Source organism: Athene cunicularia (genome assembly GCF_003259725.1).
Source record: "Athene cunicularia isolate RWA chromosome 1 unlocalized genomic scaffold, athCun1 chr1_part1, whole genome shotgun sequence".
NCBI lineage: Eukaryota > Metazoa > Chordata > Aves > Strigiformes > Strigidae > Athene > Athene cunicularia.
In genome coordinates, this window is record NW_020799091.1 from 122,918,354 (window position 1) to 122,933,482 (window position 15,129).

A 15,129-nucleotide genomic window follows, 5' to 3' on the forward strand; every position below is an offset into this window, starting at 1 on the left:
TATGTAACAAAAAGAACTCCTTATGCCAGCTGTTGAATGGGAAGATCGAGAAAGTTAAGTCTTCCAGATCTCCTCGTAACGCAGCCCAAATTATCTGGCCCTGCTACACAACTTCTCCCCAAGTCCTGGCTCCTTGACCACCCTGCCACCCAAGAGAAGGGATGAAACAAGGGAGAAAAAAAAATGCCCTTTTCATATTGCAAAGGGAGCATTACCAGGCACTGAGTAGAGCAGAGATGAAGAATGATTTTGAAGAAGATAATTGAACATGTTGTAATTTGCTCTCTTCTGTGTTTCAATTTTTATCTGCTTGTAGCTCATTTTGCCAGTCATGCAAGCAAGTGCATAAGGGAGGGAGAATGCACATGGATGTGTGCGTGCAGGGTTAGCACGCATGCATGCAAATAAATTAATAATAATAATAAACCCGCAAGCCTGAGCTTCTGTGGGAGGGATCTTCAGGCGGTGGCTGAGCTCCACTGAGCTCAGGTTAGGGTAGATGTATTATAAGCTAGCAGTTCAGGCTGCTGGAGGGAGCACGTTGAAGCTGTGCTGATGAAGCCCTCGGCTCCACTGGCATCCGCTGCATGTGAATCCACTGGAGATGGTGACTGCAGCCCAGTTCTCAGGAAATCCCAAGCCAGGCAAAAGGAGTTTCTCAACTCTGATGCAATCAAAGGCCCAGGTCTCACAGCTGAGACTCTGTGAAATAGGAGCCTTTTTGAAGTGTTAACACTACTCTTATGCTAATGAATATTTATGCTGCTGACACTTTAAAGGCAAGGAAAAGAACAAACCCATGTTCACAGCCCTTTAACCAACAGGACTGTGTTAAGCAAATCAATCAACGTGAAGTCAGCAATCACTCACTCATTTACCTCTGCTGTCCACATTTGCTGCCAGCCCAATATTGAGTTATTCACAGCTGTCTTACATAGTGGGATTAAGATGGAAAATGGCATATTGGGGCCCCAAGTCACACAGAATCATGCTCTACTCTGAGTCGTGTCCCTTTGACAAATTTGGCACCCCGGTTCCCAGGAAACAGCCACTGCAGATCTCTGAAAGGGGTAGACAGCTATTTTCACTTACAAGAGATTGCACACAGGTAGTCAGTCTTCCCTGTTATGTGCCCATAGTCTTGACCTTCTCATGTCCACTGGCACATGTGTGCATACCACATGGATGGAGAGAAAGAATTCACGTGCTCCATACTCTGCTTTCCATTCCTTCTTTCCCAGAGTTTAAGGTAATAGCATTATGGCCCATGACAACTAATCAATTCACATTACAGTCTCCAGAAGATTATTGTACCTGGAGAGAAGCAGGAACATCAGTAAAGGCACGTTCTTGCAAATACCCGCTGGACTTGCTGAGCCTGGCTGCACTTGGGATCAAATCAGGTTTCACTTAACCACAGGCCAGAGCACTTGTGATTTGCATGAGTAATTAGAACTGATTAATAGAATGACTTGCTTAATTAAGTTTACCTCAAAAGGTGCCCCTTGAAGACTCATGACTCTGAAAATCCAGAGGCAATTTCTCTTCAAAATCCTTTTTTTGGGTTGGAATGCTTTCAGCCTGGATCACTGGATGCATGCATTTGTGCATGTGTGTCTCTGCTGCCCAGATTAATCAAAGTGATGGAATGGATGCACAGAGGTCTCAGACAGTCTGAGATTCCTCAGCAAACTCAGAAGGGACTCTTGTCATCCTGAACGAAGAAGTGCTGGCAACAGAGGTAGTGGCTTTTCTGCCAAAAGCAAATGAGCATCTCTCTCTGGCAATTTATGGCTCTGCTGAGCTTTGCTTTATTTTAGATCTTTCACCTTTGCCTAATTTTGGTTGAACCCAGCCCCAGTAGCAGGACACGCTGACAGACTCCCAATATTTTGACTGCACAACAGATTTAGACAATACTTTGTGACAGGGAACCCTGATACCCCAATGTGCTGGTAAATCTACCAGTACCATGACCAGCAGAGGTATGTGTAATATGCTGGAGTTGAGTGAAAACCCAGCATAGACAAGAATACTAGTTTTCCTAGAGCAGGTTAGAGACCTGGAGACTTTTCCTGCTGGAAGCTTTTGTTTTTTCTTTTGTTTTCCCCATACTGGAAGCAACATCAAGGTTTGATTTCACTCTAAGTCAGAACAAAGCCAAACAACTTTGACATTTCCTGTGAAATAAAATTTTAACACACGTGCAAACATTTGGTTTAGAGCACTGGAAACTGCATTTAGATGAAATCAAGGCATTTTTACAGTTTTTTTTCTTTCAGAAATCATAAAACATTGCGAATGAACATTGCAACAGCAAAAGGCATTTTCCAATGAAAAAATGTTCTGTCAGAAAAGTCAATGGCCTTCACAAGCACCAGCCTTGCTGAAAGGGGAGATGGAATCAATTGATGAGGCCTCTGAACTGTTTTATTGGATGGTAGGTGGAGGATCCAGCAATGGAGTGTAGTCTCATAAACCAGGGAGCACAGTAATGTGAGGGACTCTATATTCTTACAGTTGCAACAAGAGCTTTATGGTCACTCCCTTCTGTGATCTGAAAAGAGTACAGATGTTTACACAACATGCTTTACCAAGGGTGATGATGGTGTGGGGGACCTGCATGTCTGACTCTTCTGTCAGCACCCGGAGAAGGTGCCTTCTGCACATAGAGGAGGTGAGGCTGGGAGGAGAGTTGAAATTGCTGGCAGCGGAGTGGGGAGGCATGTGTCCCTGTTGTGGATGAGCATTTTAGATCACTGAAAGGATCACTGATAAAGTTATTATCAAAAAAAGCGATTTTAATGTGAATTTGTAAAAGTGCCATTTAACAAAGTTGGCTGGCAAGGTTCACTGTATTACTTACCACATGGAAGAAACATACAAAGGAAAATCAAGTTAGAATTTATTTAGAATGATTTACACAGAGACTGAAAATGTAAAAAGGTAAGGGAGACCCATTGAGTCACGAGATTCAGATTGGACCCTCTTGCTTTCAAAACTCCTTCTCAGAAAGGACTCTAGGTGTGGCTAGATCCAATCCTAGTCCCAGACTTGGTCAATGGTTTATGTCTAATGGAATTAATATAAGAGGTAAGGAAATTATCTTGTTATTACACTAATTTGTTGTGGAATGAGTGATTATGGATCCTACACACATTTCAGTTACCAGCAATTTAAGATTATGATCATTTGTGGCAGTCCCTTATGAGCAAGATGGAGTTCAGAGCCCAGATTAATAAAACCTGCTGGATCTGTGCAGGTTCTGCATGACCGAGTGAGGCACCATCCTTCTCAGGTGAGGCTTGGCTGCTGTAAGAAAGGTCAGGATGAAGTAGCCTTGCCCCAAAAGGCTATTTAATGAGAGTTTGGATTTTTTTTTCTTATGTAAGGGTCCTGGGGCAAAGGATGTGCCAAATTCACAGAACAGTCAGGCAGCAGTTAAGGATGGAGAGGCATCTGGAGAAGGGGAGGGTCATTCGTAGGTGAATTCAAATGATGTGCCAAGAGAAAAAAAAAAGGATGATGAAAAGGGAAAAAGTCAACCAGATCAATCAAGGAAACAGGCATCTGGAAGAAGCACTTATTGATCCAGCTGTTAAAGAAACATTCTGGACCAGATTACCCAGCAGCCACAGACTCCTCTCTCCCTAAGATACTTGCTGTGGTTAATCAGGAAAAGAGGTGACATGAGACAAAGGAAAAAAGCGCAGGTTTTTCAGGCTAAGGTTTTGTTCCCTTAGAAATCCTCGAGAGGACGAAACAGTTGGACCTCAAATGATATAGTCAGAGCAGAACAGAAGATACAAGATTTAAGGATTAATTATGTATCTGTGGAAATCTTATTATAAAGGGAAGCAAGCCTTCTCTGCCTTTGCACCTTTACTCATCTTAAGATTTTTGGGGAGTGGGGAATTAGCAAGGGAAGATCTTCATGCTCTCCTAGTACCATACTGTGAGAAGTATTAGAAAGTTGTCAGGGGATGTTAAATTGGATTTTTTTCTCTATTCAGCTGGTTTGGGGTTTTTTTTGGTGGTTGTTGTTACTCTCTTTTATTGCTTCTGGGAGCTCCAGGCTCTCTTGAGTATTCTTGAGTGTCATCCCCTTTTCTATTCCAGATTTATTCCATTTGCGTACAGCAAGAAGATGCACCTGGTGTCAAGAAGGTGGCAGGAAGCAGTAGGTAGTGATTTGGATTTCTCATTGTTCTTTAAATGTCAAGCCTTGCACTTCTGAAGCAAGTTCTTTGGAAAATCTAATTTGTGCATCCTGCGTCACTGTTAGTTCTTTATATGATAAAGCATGGCCAAACCAAAGCTCCTGATTTCTAATATATGCTCAGCTTTGTCACCAGGGCCATCTTTATAGGAAAGGGTAATAAGAGGAATTAATCAAGAAATGCCTTTACTTCAGTAAATGTAGAGCACATAAGAGCAACAGGATTATGATGATGAAACCTTAGATTACACCTCAGAATAAACCTTAGATTAAAAAACACCCACATTATTTCCTGCTTAGGGACATAACAGGGCCAAAAGCAAAGGATGATGACTATGTTTAATCAAAGATCTCCATAAATTCCAGCACAAAAGCCAAACTGAACTCAAAACTAGTTCTTGCTTCCAGTTCAAAGACATCATGCTTATATGCCTTTCTGTGCCTGTCACTGTCATGCTGTCATAGGATTTGTTGATCCTCATTAAGCTCATAGGAAGAACTCCCAAGATAATTTCTAAAGGAGTGGGGGATAGAATCAGCATAGAGCCATAACCGCCTAAGAAAGTCAGCTTTGAAAAACCTAAATGCACAGATTCAAGTGGTCAGAGTTCAGATTCAAAGCATACCCATATTGGTGTTCTTAACTGAAGCTCTGAAGAACATGATTATCTTGGAATAAAAGTTTCAGGCCCTATTTGACTTCTGAAAAGTTAGGAATACAGTTTTAATATGGCCAAGAATCAAAACATGTATTTTCCACTTCTCTATCGCTTCCCATTTAAACACAGTGGTCCCCTTCTGTTTCTCTGCTTTTCTATTTTAGCTCAGGAGATGCTCCTTCTTCAGATCACTGTTGGGTGTTACAAGGAAGAGGGTAAACAACATAAGAATTTTGCATGACTGAAGGAAACAAGAAAGACAAAGACCAGCAGAAGCAAGATTGAAAAGCTTACCAAAATGAATTCGCACAATGGCCTGCAAGACTCTTTAGAGCCTTTTCTGTTCCGGTTATGAATTATTCCCCCATGCACAGAGTTTATCACAATCCTCAAAATCACCCTTCCTCCAGGGATCTGAAAAGGATATGCCATCCTTTCCATGTGCAGTGCACAAGCACAGATGGAGCATCAGGCAGAAGTGCTGTGAAAATATTCAGAATTACCTCAAATCTATCCACACCTCATTTTTTTTTGTCTTTCATCCCCACACCCAAGCCCACCTGTTCCTGCAGTACTGTCAGTTTTATACACTAATCAAGCAGCTTTCCAAGCCTCGACATTTGTACCTTCTTACTCACTCCTAAGCCCATTAGCCCACAATCTGTAGGTATTAATACACAATCCATGTGCCTAGCTCCAAACCACACATGAAGGTGATGAAATGTAAGGTGCTTTTGAACTACGGCTTTAAAGAGAGGATGGCAATTCTCCAACTGCATCATACACTTGCAGTGGTGCCCATTTATCATCTGCCTGTCCCCTTGTATATGCTAAGGCCAAGGCACATGAGAAAGCCATACAAGGACCAATGTCAAAACGTCGAGAGGGCAGGAGGTGAAGCAATCTTACAAATACCCCAGTTTTGCATAATGTATCTTGCAGCTATCTCAAGAAACATTTGTGTTACAGTGAACAGCACTGAGGAATGTTTCATGGGGCTTTCTAATGTGGACTGATACATTCCCACAGCCTTTTGTAAAAAACAAGATTTTGATAACAAGTGTTTTGGGGTTTGCTTATTTAATTCTCTGTCCTCTGTTGGCACATGTACCCGCACTGGAAATGACAGGGGATGCTGTGAGCCAGGCTTGATGCAAGTTGGCAGTCAGGCATTTGATGAAGGACTATAACAGAAGCAGGAGATGGATCTGCAGATCAAGGCTGGACTCATCCCGGCTTTTAAACGGTGAGATACTCGAGTCAGTAACAGGAGGCACTTGCAAGGCTTCTAGATGAGCATGCACAAAGAAACTAAAGTGGACAAACCCAGAATTGTAGGAAGTAATACAGGACAAAGTCAGCAGAGCTGGGTGCGGAGAGCACAGGGCTGGAAGAATGAGGAGTATGGCAAGGCACAAGGAGTTTTTTCAACACTACAAAACATTACACCTGTGGAAAGCTGGTCACTCTGGTAAACCCTGAGTGAACTATTCACTACAACTAAAATACAGGAAAATAAATGAAATTTTTCAGCAAACCAATACTGTAGTGTCATTTTAGGGCAAATAAGTGCTCTGAGCGCTACCCCTTAATGTTCTTTAAACAGCAGTTTAGGGAAAATACAATTAATATGCTTATGAAAATACATGTGTCCTGCTGGTATAAATCTCCCCTAACACCGTCAAGGTCAATAGGCTTAATGTATTTATACCAGTGAAACAATGAGGAATGTGCTCCATGATCTCTGCCAAGAGTTTGCACTTATATTCTTCAGTAAATTGAAAATGGAAGACAATAGCTAAGAAACAGCAAGGACTGGAAGAGAAGGAAGAACTGGAGCCAGAGAAGAGAGGCCTTGAAGTGGAAGCTGTGTTCCAGGAAAGTCAATCAGTAGAAGTTGAAGAGAAGAAGAAAGGGAAAACTACAATGTGAGGGAAAACAGAAAGGTCAGCAAGGAATGTAGGAGACATGAAGTACCCGCTAAGTTGGATAGTAACACAGTAAGGGTCATTATAGGCTGAGACAATCTGCAAGGATGGGCCACCACCACAGCAGATCACACAGACTTGAACTGAGATGTCACAGACAGAGGGAGTGAGCACAGCCCTTGAGTGAAGATAAGGTCCAGTAAGTGACCATCACAGCAAATGAAGGATTCAGTTGAAAACTGAAGGGCAAATGAGGACATGAGAGGAAAAAGCTGAGTGACAGAGGGGAAGGATGAAGCTGGAAAGAATGAGATGAAGCCTTGAAAGCACTGAGATCCAACAATGGCAAGGCAGCATGATGCTGTCTTGGACATTGAGAAGAGGGGACACAAGCTTCACAGTAACAGAGCAGAAAAAAAACCCAAAACAAACCAACGTCTGCCTCCTCTGGGGTCTCCTGTTGCATTATTATCATTTTAAATGACATAAAAATACTTCTAATGACCAGAGAAACACTTAAAAATTAAGAAACACTTGTTCCACTTAATGTGTCTCAACAGTGTGAGTGTGCGCGCGCGCGCGCGCACACACACACACACACACACACACACACACACAAATCACCCAAAAGTTTCGCCCAGGAGGTCGTTATTATGCAAAAATTACTGTAATTAGGTCATGAATATATTAGGCCATTCTCAGTGCCAACAACAGCGGGGGGAAAAACGAGAGAGAGATTGGAAATGTGACATGCATACACTCCCAGTGTGGTCAGGGCAACTGGATTCCAAAATGCCATTACGAGATAAAAAGGTCACTCTGTAGGGAGGTAATTGGTACAGCTCTCTAGCAGCTGATTAAAGGGACCTTTTTTTTTTTCGGGGGTGAGAGAAGGAGGGGGGGGTGGGGTGGGGTTAATATAGGATCTCCCCTGAGAAATGTATTATCTTGATCAAACATCTGCTTTTGGACAATCACAAAAAAAGAGGAAGAGGCTGACACCCTTGACATCCTATTGAAGCAGATGCATTTGTTTAATAACACCTTGACTTGCATGTTTTAAGACAACATTAAAGGCAGAGGGTATTTTCCCTCCTGCAGGTTAGTCTGTTCAAACAGGAAAGCCTTGTTTTCCTAGCTCCCATCACAGCTACTGCTCAGACACTGCCTGCGTTGCATTAAGAAGAAGTAAATGCTTTTAATGAGTCAGTAACGGCTGGGGGAACAGTACAGGGGAAAGCTGCTTCTTCACCCTCTCTTCTCCTCACCAAACAGCAAATAATGACAGCTCCCACAATTTGAGGTAACACAACCCCTGGCTTGGTGTGCAAGAGAGAACAGCAGAAGGGCTCGGAAAACACCAATCGCACACACTCACCATAGAGAAATATAAGGAAGCTGGTCTTGGATGGATCCTAAACAACTCTTAAAAGCTGTATTAAATACGATACCATTTAAGCTCTTGAAATGATTAGTGGCACATGTGAAGACTCACTTTTGTGTTTGCAAAGACAGGTAGTCTGGCCCCACATTTGTGGCCAGGACCGTAGATGACAGGGGAAAAAGGAGGAGAATGAGGCAGGAACACAGGCAGCGCTGCTCCTGGGAGAAAGGACAGCAGTATCAGGGAGCAGGGTGCACTGATTTTAAAGTTGGCTTGGGAACCAGTTCAGTTTTATGGCCTCTCCTGCCTCCCCAGACTGAGGTACTCCTTGCATGTCCAACTGAGGTTTGCTGTGGTGTGAGGTCCAGTTTTGATGCTGACAGCCACTGGCCTTTTCCCCTGCTTAGAACAACGAGCAGTTAGATGTCATGCTGAGTGCACAAGCATTCCCAAATACCACTACTTATGGAGCCAAGTCACTGGTAGGAGAAATGGAGAAATGCCTGGTATAGAAGGTGACTTGGTTCAGCTTAGCATGGACACCCTTCCCCACCAGCAACGCCTGGACAAAACTGAGAAATAGTGATTCTGCTACAGTTTTATCCGTGAAGAAGAGATTTTAAATCACACGGTACGGTCTTCAGCTTTAACATGCTGCTTAAAGGTGCTGTGCTTTAGATGTCACAGGTCTAAGTCCCCTTTTTGATTTACAACTGACTGAAGAAGATAACTGTCAGACTGACTTGCTTCGTTCACCACCCAGCAAAAGCATCATATACTGAAAACAGCCTCAGAATTAGCAGTTTCAGTCTGTGATACCCAAAGAAAAATTTTTCAACTACGCTTTGAGAACAGCTGGGTAACATGCCCATCCAGTGAGAATTATTGACATTTCAATATTCATTTTGGTCCCCCAGAAAACTGAAAAGTTAAAATTAAACATATATTGAACTGAGTCAAAATAAAACATTTGGCTCACTTCTATAAAATTAAGTTTTATGATTTAGGTTGAACTGACAATAAAATGAAGTCTTTCATTTTGATTTCCCAAAAGAAAGTTTCAATTTTGTATGAAATCTTTTCCCAGAAAATCATTCCCATGGAACATTCCCAACCACCTGTAATTTTCAATGATACAGAAAATAGCCACTGCAACTCCCTGTGAAATAGTAATGATCACTGGAGTCCATGTAACCCTTAAAAATGCATGTCTTAAGGCTTAAAAACCCACCTCATTCTTTATGCTCTCCTGGTGTCTAGGACCAGAACTTAGTAGCTTAAATTACAACTTTAAGACACAAACAGAATCCTCATCAAATGCAACAGATTTGATATGATGTCCAGTCACTGCTGAAGTTTTAATTTCTTTTGAAAAGTAATTAAAAAGTTTTCCCTTGTAGCGTTCAGAGAGTAAACAAATCCAGAGTGGCTTGTCAATGGAGGATGGAAGGCCTTTTAATTTCTCTCAAAATCAATACAGGCAAGCTGTTTATAAATGTAGGCTACTATGAATGAAAAGAAGGAAAGACTGTGGCATGCATCACTGTTAGACAATTTTTCATATGCTTGAATTACCGTACATTATCTTAGATGCTTTTATAACTTATACACCTATCGTCACATCGTTTTAGTTTCAGAAAATCTTATTTACATTACATGGCCTTAGAAAATCCTTATGAGGGAAAGAACTACCACTACTACACATGTAGGAAACAGAGAAATAAAGTTATAGACACACTGAAAGTCTGTGGCAAAGAAAGTAGTTGAGCCCTTGCCTTTTATTTTTTTACCCCTGAGAATAGAAATTAGGAGGAAATTAAAATGGGAGGTATATGCCTAAAGCCTTTGGAATGGAGATGTCTCCCACAGCTGCTCCCTGCTCCTTTAACATTTCCACAGAGGCTTCAATCAACCTCCTCGTCTAACATTCGCAAGCCAGAAGCACTTTGCAGGAAATTGGGGGGTACACAGGCAGGCATGACAACCCTGAAGATAGATAAAGGTGCTATGGAGATGCTGACAGTGTTTCAGAGCTGAAGGACAAAGAAGTCTGTGGCAGAAGGAGAAGAAATTACACTGGCTCCTTTCTGCATGTTTAGATTTAGTTACTTACACACCCACTGACCCCTAAAGGAGCTGGTAGGGGGGTGGGGGAGAAACGTCTATTGAAAGGTAAGGTTTCTTTATGTACAACTTTAGACTCTTCTAATTTCAGTTTCCAACTCGCCTTGTAGCAAATGCTTAACACAGCAGCTGTTAAAATATTTGGCACCTATTTTTCTAACTGAGAAACTGGCCATATCATCCATCACTAGCAACAATTTTCATCTGAACTAGAGCTTGACTCTACACCACCCTGCTGTACCTGTGCCAATAGCGGTGTGGAGACCACAGGAGTGAGAGGGGAGGGGGAAAAATCCTCTCTGTCTCTCTGATGAGAGAAACAACGCTATCGAAAGGGACAGTTCCTTGCTGTGTGCGTGAGGCCTCGTATCTTGTGTTGCAAAGGGCATTTGGCACCTTGCAGTGTGTAATGCCAAAAAAATCCTGGGCCCAAGCAAGCACTGATAGAAGCATCTCCAAACCCAGTCAGGCAGGCATGGTAACTGCTCAGACATCCATACTGTGCAGTTCAGAGCTTCAATATCCCTATACAACAGCTGTTCAGACTTGTATCACAGAGCACCGATTTCTCCAAGTCTTTACAAAAAAGGACAAATTGTGATCCCCTCCTTCCAGGACCACCAAGACAGTATGAAGAATCCCTACAGCGTTCAGCATCCCTGTACCACTTTCTTAAACAACATAAGTAGGTATAAAAGGAAACAAACTGGGCAGGCCTGCTGGACCACTAGAGTGTACTGGGATTGCTACCTCATGCCACCTTGTCTCTCGAGCTGTCTGTCTGTCCTCTCTATCTTCTGTTTCCCAGTGTAGGTTAGATAGAGATTCTCTGAGACAGTGAATACTTTTTTGTTCTCTCCTGTCCATTTAACTTTCTGTGAGCACTAATATTGATGGCTTTTAGAAGCACATACAACGGAGCATTTGTTCTCTATTAACAGTGTTAGGAGACTACCTGTGCTGTGCCATTCCCCAACCCCAGGGATTTCATATTACTGACATGTAATTTACCTCATTAAAGTATACAAAGAACATAGATGCAGGAGTTTTACTGAATACCCCAGGAGTGGATAGTTTGGACAGAAATAATGAAAATTAGCAGGCTTTCTACAAAGATCTAATAGGTATATTCCACACCAGTTCCAAGCTAGTAACTGACAGACCTGCCCCCTTCCCAGAAATGAAAGTCTGAAATCATGTGAGCCTTGTTTTGTTTCATCAATAAACTGCAGAACATAAATATATTAGCATGTTTCTACTGCTCATCTGCAGCTATAGAAGTTTTTGCAACTTGCCTGCATGGGTGCTACACTCGCTACTTTGCCTCGATTTCCCTGATGCAGAGGTAATTGAAAACCTGTGTGACATAGTCCACCTGGGATAAAACCCATAACCTGGATGAAACGGCTACCATGCAGCATGCTTGGGAAGCTCCTTTTATGCATACCATTCTGAACAGCTTCCCAGATTTTAAAAGCAAAACACAATCCCAGAAGTGTGTTAAATAATAAATGACAATAGAAGGGGAAAGACAAAGTGGCACAGACAGGGAAAGAATCAGAGGGATAATCTGAGATAAGACCTGAAATGAGACTGTAAGTCGACAAGTGGGAAAAGTATAAAATGGCTAATCTAGATAAGATCAGGAGTGGATTTATAGTGGGCAGAGAGCTAAAGGGCTGAACTTCTGGTCCTACACTGGTTAGCGTTGCAGAGGTGTAGTATGGCCTCTCCCATGATGGCTGTGTCTCTGCCCTGAGTGTTTTCTAAAAAGGGCAAGGCTCTAGATGAAACAGTGAGTAGTATTTAATTGGCACTGGTCTCAAAGTTCTGTACTTTGTGCTCTCCTGGAGTCAAAAAAAAAAAAAAAAAAAAGCGCCACACATGCAGAAAAATATATTAAAAAACGACAAACCCAAAACACACACAAAGATTTTCTCCAACATTTTCCAACTCTTTGACTGTATCTGATATTCCTTAGTGTTGCTTTACATGCTTAATGAAATCACATTTCACCACAAAAGTAAAAATAGATGTAAGTCATTATCTTAGATGCTTTTGTAACTTATACACCTATCGTCACATCATTTTAGCTTCAGAAGTACAGTAAGTCGTTACTGTACTTCAAGAACCAGGCTCCAACTTTATAAGCAGCGTTAAAAAATCCCTTGGGGTTTGAAAATGAAATGTAATTTCCAATCTATTAATCTAATTCTGAAGATAAACAAACAAAACTTCTCACCAGACTCGTGAGTCGTATCTCTACCACTGACTGAATCCAGCCTATGCATCCAGAAGTTAAAGGGGAACTCCAAAATCCAATTAAGTTATGCCCCCAGAAAACTCTACCTCCAAAGTCTTTCTTTCACTAGATAGATGCACATGTAGACCATTTCCTCCATTAAAAAGTTTTAATGGCATTTCCAACCCAGGCCTGAAGCTAACAGAGAAGTCCCTGCTAATAATGCCCTGAGATCACATCCAACTGGTATAAATAATGGGGGTGAGAATACTTTTGAGGATCAGGGTCACAGCGAATATTCATGTTGCTACACTGGAAGAACATATGTTTTCCTCTATTTTGGAGTGGGAAGCAATACATGTTGCAACCATAATCAATTCACTATTTTCAGAATCTATCGCTTATGCTATTTCCAGCAAAAATGGATCCGACATGTGCAAACACCTGTTTGGCTGTAGCATCCTCGTGTAACTTTTCGAAAGGAACCAAAGCATTTCTCTGCAAATCTATGCCTCTCATGCTCAAGGACAAATTTTTCCTGTGGTGCCAACCTAGTCTCTTTTAGTGCATTGACCTCTATTTCTGACAATTTGGTAGTTTCCTCAGTATCACCGTTCATTTGAGGAACAGTGGAAAATATCTCCGACCTCTCTCAGAGTCCTTCATGTATCATTTTAATCATATTTCCCTGTAACACGTTTCAGATCATCATCCTGGTGCCCTTAAACAGTAGCCACTTTGCAGTACTGAGAACTTCTTAATCCTAAAAGGCACTGGCCACATAAACTTCTGGCCAAGAGTTTCAGTGATTTTCTAAAAGGTCTATTCCTTAATTACACCATCAGGACAACTATTCATACTTTTTTTGAGATTAGAAAGAGAGAGATTAGAAAGAGATTGGTTGGCGTTTTTGTTTCTTTGCTCAGATTGATATATCCCTGCTTGTTTGTGTGCTTTCCTATAAATCTTAGAAATGCTCAACAGTATAACTGGAGCCACCAGAGCTCCTCCTCTGTTATTCAGTTTGCAGATCATACATTTGCAGTTGGACAGAAAAAATGATTCCTCTACACCTGGCACGTGCCTGCCCAGTGCTTCCTGGAAACTGCAATGAATGGCTTGCAGTCAGCTTCAGCTAGTACCGGCCTCCAACAAATACATCCTGGAGATTTTTCATAACCACGAGCTAAGCTAGGACATCTTTTTCCACTTGTATATACTGAGATTCAGGTTTTGCTGCAGCTATGATACATAACTCATTGGCCTCCAGTTTTGAACACATTATATAGATAAATGCTGCAGTACCTCTCTAGTAGATTCCTGTTTAATATTACCCGCTATTCCTCTGTTCCCATTAGTTGCCATTTATTTATTAAACTCTTCAGGAGAATGTGTATCCTATCGCTGCTGGGGACCTCTCCATGAATATGATCTCGGGTTGCTGATCTGGACAGTCATATAAAGCCATATATTTACCAAACCACACGCTCCCTTGGTCTGTTAGGGTAGGCATATTATTGACAGCCTGAATCTTCTTCAGATCTGTCTGTACGTGTTCCCAGTTACTGTCTATCCCAAGGAATTTACATACTCCCTCACTGTGGCAAGCATCCGTATTAGCTTCTCCAGCATCACCCCAAAATACATCTTTTCAGCGGATGCCAAACAACACAAATTGGTGCTATTTCTTCAAACTGACAAGGAGATGGTTGATGGCATCTTTTTTTTCTCAAGAGTACAAGCCAGAATTTTGCTGATGCTTTAATCATAGACAGATACTTGGAATTAGTCAATAACTCTTGTAAGGTAATGGAAATTTTTGCTCTTTGCATGTTGCTTTAATTATGTGGGCCCTAGACACAGGTGTAGGGAGCCATCTGGCACTCTGTTGATTCCTCTAGTTCCTGTGTGACTTCCAGAGCCTACTCAGCTCCCTCTTTATATCTGTTCTTTAAGGGAAAACAAACTTATCTCAAAGGAGGGGTAAGAGCTACATGCCTTTGCCACCCCCATCCATGGGGGTCTTCTTTAATTCCAAAAGGACATCCTCCATCTTATCCTTAACAATTCTGTTACCTTCCAATAGATCCATTATCTTGATGCAATCAATAGCCTGACAAAGTTTTACTCAACAATGGTGAGCTTTCCTCTATCACTATGAGAAATTTTATCTTTTCCTCAGTGTTAGTTACCTAACAAGGATTAGTATCCCTGTATTTTAAGTGTTGGCTGAGTGCAGTAATTGCTCCAGTCTCTTCTTGTGAGTCTCAACTCAGTGTGGAGTCAATGTAGTCAATGGGAAGGTGCAGAACAGTTTTGTGGTGAAAAACATGCTCTGGAAACAAAATGGGAGCTCATAGCTTGACAGAAAGTTACGACAGGTATGTAACATCAAATATATCATTTATATGTGTGATGTAACCAGGGTCTCCTGAATTGTTCAGAAAAGGTACAGTGCTTAACAGATATCCTGAACAATTTTTAATTATAAACTGATTGCAGTACAAGGGCAAAACTTTGGTTTCTGAGGTGCTGGGAACAGGGCCGAGGCATTAGCTGAGAGTTTCTTCTCC